Source organism: Acinonyx jubatus, chromosome A3 (genome assembly GCF_027475565.1).
Source record: "Acinonyx jubatus isolate Ajub_Pintada_27869175 chromosome A3, VMU_Ajub_asm_v1.0, whole genome shotgun sequence".
NCBI lineage: Eukaryota > Metazoa > Chordata > Mammalia > Carnivora > Felidae > Acinonyx > Acinonyx jubatus.
Genome location: NC_069388.1, coordinates 70,692,395 through 70,698,394, shown reverse-complemented (window position 1 = coordinate 70,698,394; position 6,000 = coordinate 70,692,395).

Below are 6,000 nucleotides of genomic sequence, written 5' to 3'. Positions count from 1 at the left end.
TAAATACTCTAGAGAATTATTTTTTATCATAATTAATAAAGTCTGCTGTGGCTAGAAATATGCATTTATTAATCCCAATAATTTTCACATAGGGTTTTTTATTGAGCTTCTACATGTGTGATAGAAATCATTGAAATATTTTTATAATGCCTTTCCCTAGCTTTCTAAGAAAAGAGAAAAGAAACTTACTTTTTTTGTAACTCCAAAGCCAACATGAGGAGCTTAGTTCTAAAAATTCAAAATCTTGGGGTGACAGACAGCTCAGTAGGTTAAGGGTTCAGCTCTTGATCTTGGCTCAAGTCATGATTTCATTGTCTTTAGATCAAGCCCTGCACCAGCCTCCATGCTGAGTGTGGAACCTGTTTGGGATTCTCTCCCTGTCTCTCTGTCCCTTCCCTACTCATGCACTCTCTCTCTCTCAAAATAGACATTAAAAAAAAGATTCAAAATCTTTGCAAACCTGATTTTTGTAATTGCTGTCTTTGTTATATTGTTCTCCCTGCATTGGATTCAGAAAATACTTCATTTCAAATTTGGGAGCTTGAAAAGTTGGGTTCAATTTAATTCTTAATGACCTTCACATACACTTTCTGCCATAGCAATCCTTTTGTACTCCAACGCCATAGAAGGATCTGGATCATTTACAATATCCTTTTACTTGCAAATTTAGAGTGTCAATATCTCTATCATGTTTCTAGGTTCTGCCATCTTCTAAATTTCCACAGATGGCTGTAAAAGTTCAGTCCCACAGTAGATTACTTGCCAGCTGATTGTATGAAAATTAGGTTTTTGACTTTGTTTTGTGTCTCTAATCTGGAAAGATTCAACTCTAATACTTTGTTGTTTTCCCTAACCCAAATTAGCATCTGTAGTGCTGGCCAATAAATTCCTAGGTAGATATTTATAAATCTTATTCTTTCACTTTGCCTGGAATTCAGTCCCTCTAATTATGATCAGTGGTATTTCCTATCACTTCCTCCTGAGTCATAGTTTATCTCTGGGTTCTAGTTCCTAGGTCAAGATTTCTTTCTTTCTTTCCTTTTTTTTTTTTTAAGTCCTGCTCTCCTGTTTTACTCCCCTGACAATGCAGATGAAATAGATGTGTATATACCTTCTTGATGATACCTGTCTTTTGCCTGGATTCCTGATTATGTCTAGCCCTGGATGCCATGTCTTTGTGCTACATCCACTTGCTGATACTCTAGCTTTTCCCTTGAAACACTACACACAGGCTTTTAAGTATCTTGAACATGGCTGAGCTTTCTATGCCCTTAGGAGCATTTCCTGAATCCATTGCTCAGGGACCATTTTGTTCTCATACTTGAGTTCTATCTAAAGTAGAATTTTAAATTTCAGTCAAAATGGAGAAAATCTTTCAAAGATGACGATACCAGTTCCATGCATTGTTTTTTAAAATTTACAGAGGCCTAACCATTACACATTCTTGTGGCTCAGCATTTTTGGTATCCTGTGCCAACTTGGGCTTATGTTTGTCTCATAAATTATTTCACATTTTGGTTTTAGAGTTAAGAGTTTCACATTTTGGTTTAGAGTTTGGGGTTATAATTTCATTGCTGAAAGACACAGTGTCATTTACTCAGGAGGTCATAGAGTATGAATAGAGTTCCAACTCTGGAGGCAGAATACCTGGGTCAAAGCTTGCTTTCATCACTTCCAAACAGTATGAACCTGGGCAAGTGATAGAATCTCTCCAAGCACAGTTACTATAAACTGGGGATAACAATAGTAATGGCTTTCATGTATTAGATTTTTAATGAAGATTAAATGAAATACTGTATATAAAGGAAAATATGTAGCAGAGTTCTGAGCATATAACAATTTCTCAATAGATGTTATGGTTTTTTGTTATATATTTATAGCAAAAAATCAAACTTAGAATTTTGACTAAGCTTACACTATCAGTTAATCATACCAGCCATTAAAGTTTGAATAATTTGGGGGTGTCTGGGTGGCTAAGTTTGTTAAGTGTCCAACTTCGACTCAAGTCATGATCTCATGGTTTGTCAGTTTGACTTATGCAAAAGGTTTTCTGCTGTCAGCATGGAGCCTACTTCAGATTTTCTGTCTGTTTCTCTCTCTCTCTGCCCATCTCTTGCTCCATCACACACTCCCTCTCTAAAAATAAATAAACATTTAAAAAAGATTAGTTTTACATTTAGCAAATAACTAAAAAAGTTTATTAACTGTCTACCACACACCTGCAGGATAATTCTCTGTCAGCAGTGGAGCCGCTTATTGGTTACAGTTGCACATGGAATTGCACTTCCAAATCCAAGCATGCTGAGAAGATGTGCTTAGAGTTTATTACCAGGGAAAGTAATAGAAATGCAAGTTCTTGGGCTCTGTCTGGACCTACTGAATCAAATACTGTGGAGTAAGGTCGAGTAACCTGTGCTTCAACAAGCCTTGCAGGGGACTCTGATGACACTCAAGTTCGAGAAATGCTGTTATATTAAGGTTTAACTGTTTCATGCATTTCCTGTCTCCTGGGTCTTGTTCCATCATTTACTGTTCTTCCTGCTGTCATGCTCATCCTATGCCTTTAGCTGGTTAGGAAACGAAAAAGCTCACCATCGAATTAAGTATTTGTTAGATTTGGGTGGAAAAAAAATTTGTAGGTTTTCCTTAAAGGAAGAAAGATTTAAAGGTGGGGTAAATGAATGAATGGACCAAACAGTCACATTTCCTGCGAATAATCATTGGAATGATCTTGATTATTTTATTATCTGTTTTTCTGTTCAATAGAAACAACCAAGGCATGAAGATGTGTGTTTTACTTTCTCTGAAATACTCCTTGAGAAATCAGGATCTGTTAATGTCTGTGACTTCCTTGTGGATTGTCATTTTAAGGAGCCTCTTAATTTAATCTTAGTATTATCTTCCTCTCTTTCTTTGTTAGTATTTCAGTGCTTATTTCAACATATGAATAAACTTAGAGTGACTGCTTGAAAGCATTTTGGATACAGCCTGGGCAGTTGTAAATACAATTTCATTTATTCTGAACAGATAATTGCTGGATAAACAGTAATTCAGTTGCCGAAAGCTACCATTGTCATGTTTCCTGTTTTTCTAAGCACGCAAAGTGAACCATAAACATTATACAGACTTGAGAAGTGAAATACTGGATTTTACATAAATCTTATATATGAATTCTTGAGAAATAGCATGTTCTTTTCATTTACTTAGATGGGAATGTTAATGTATTAGAAACTCAAGGAAAAAATTAGCTTTAGGGCAGACAGATCTGCTTAACATCAGTTCTGCCACCTGCTTGCCGTGGAGTTTGCATATTTTTAAAATGTATCAAACCTTTGATTACTCATATTTAAAATGAAGACCGTAAGGCCAATTGTAGAAATTGTTGACGATTAGTGAGGTAATATATGTCAAGTATTTGGCAAAAAGTAAGAGCTCAAGAAATACTGTCACTACATCTGAGGCATTTTGAACGTTACATATTTTGATTTGCTTTTAGTAATTCTAAAGTTGATAAGACATTTTCATTTTTCTGTGAGATGTACAGAATGGATCTCCTAATTTCTTTATTTTCTTTTTTCAACAGAAGTGTTTTAATGATGAGCTTAATCCTAACTTTGACACTGCTTGGTAAAACTTCAGAAGCAGATCTGGGAGTAACTAATGTCAGAGTCCATCCAGTTCAAATTCCCCTTTGGACAAATAAAGAATCCAAGGCCCTGACAGTGGAAATGACATATCCAAGACTTCATAACTAGTTCTTGGCATGATGTTGCCTGTTGCTTATGAGATGGTAACCTGTGACCTGGTAGGGAGAAATAGATCATCTCAAATGTCCTGTGAGGTCCTGCACATTATGGCCTCTACTTACCTCTGGATTCATCTTCTCCAATTGCCATCTCACATTTCATGAATTCTTCAGTATGAATAACCAGCAGGTTTTCTTTATTTCAGCTCTAGTGAGGTTATCTTCTTTGCCTTAAAGACCCTTCCGACTCTTTTCCTTTTTGGCTTATCATTTATAATTGTGGATCACAGAGTAGGAGACCTTGAGGCCCCCACAATCCAGTTCCCACCTCCCACCCCAACATATGCCAAGATCTTCCAGCTGTGCTTTCACATCATGCTTGTGTCATAATTCTGACCACACTGTATAACAATGATATGTCGACATGTCTGTCTATCTCCTTATACTATAAAACTCTTGAGTGCTGGGATTATGTCTCATTTATTTCTCTATTTTCAGTATCTAGTGTAGGGTCTGCACATTTTATATATCTAGCCAGTGCTTGTTGGTCTGAGCTATTGTTTGACTTCTGTGAATTGTATTTTGGATTATCTTTACTTAGACGTTGTTATGATCTTTCCCAAGTCTAATACTTTCAGACCCTATTGCCCATGACTCAAGTTTTATTTCTACAAGTAGCTACTAAAATGGGACTTCTAGTCTAGAGACCTGAGTTCTCCAGCTTGGCTACTTGAAATTATGTGAATACAGAAAACATAAATCATCTTAGTATATCAATTTTCTTCTTTCTTAAATTATTTTTGTTATGGTAAAAAAATAACATACATACAGAAAAATGTATTGACACATAGATTTACCCTTATCAGATTGGCGTAATATAAATACTTCTGTCTCTACTACAAACACTGGGAAATGGAACATCACCAGAAGGTACTCTTCTGTCCTGTCCTGATCACGGTCCTGATGAAGACATCATCAGGAGGACATGACCACTGGTTGTCCTTCGAGCTAAACCTGGGCAGTCAGAGGCTCCTTACTCCTTTCTTCTGTCCTTGGAATGCATGCTATGCTCACCATTCCCACAGTGGGAGCCATTTTGAAGGACCATGACCTTGAGAGAACAGTGGATTACATGACTGAACCCCAGTAAGAGCTCTATATAAACTCGACAGCTACACATGACAAGCCTCTTATAAGTTTTCTTGCTTATTGAGTATGTTCTGTATAAGTTCTCTTGCTTATTGAGTATGTTTCTTTGGTCTCTCCTTGCCCTCTGTGTATGGGGTCACTTTGAAATTTTACCAGAGAAACTCCTGAGTTTGTGAACCAGTAAGCCCCTCTCCCCACACTAAAAGTAACCTTGATTCTGACCTTATAGATAATCACTTCTGTACTTTTCTTTATACTTCTATTGTCTAAGTATACATTTTAAAAGACTTTAGATCAGTTTTGCCTCCTTCAGTACTTTATACAAATGGAAACATAGGCTGCACATTATATACATAGGCTGGTATACAGAAATGGACATGATTTTTTATAGTGGTAAAAATACATAAAAGTTATCATCTAAACCATTTTTTAGTGTAAAATTTAATGCCGTTAAATATTCTTACAATGTAGTGATGAAACAGATCAATAGAACTTTTTCATCTTGCAAATCTGAAATTTTAGATGCACCAAACAACTTCCCACTTCTCTTTCCCCTGGCTCCTGTTAACCACCATTCCACTTTCTATTTTAGTGAATTGGACTACTTTTAGATGCCTCATATAAATGGAATCATACAGTATTTGTTTTTTATGTGTATGCATCAGTATTCTCTTTTTCATTTTACTTAGCATAGTGTCCTCAAGGTTAATCCATGTTGTAGAATATGACAGAATTTCCTTCCTCATAAAGGCTTTTTAATTATTTCATTGTATGTATATAGCACATTATGTTTATCCATTCTTCAGCACATGGACATGTGGATTACTTTCACCTTCTAGCCATTCTGAATAGTGCTGCTATGAACATGGGCGTGCAAATACTTCTTTGAGATTCTGCCTTCTCTTCTTTCAGATATATACCAGAAATGGAAACTTTAATCTTTTTCTTGGCATGGGTTAGTTTTATACTTTCTGCAAAACTAAGTGTGTTAGATGTCAAAATAGCCCTGACCATTAATCTATTGATCAATTTGATGATCTACTTGCTAGCAATTAGAGTAGGACATAGCCAGCTTATTAGCTGGATTTCAGGTAGAAGAGATAGTT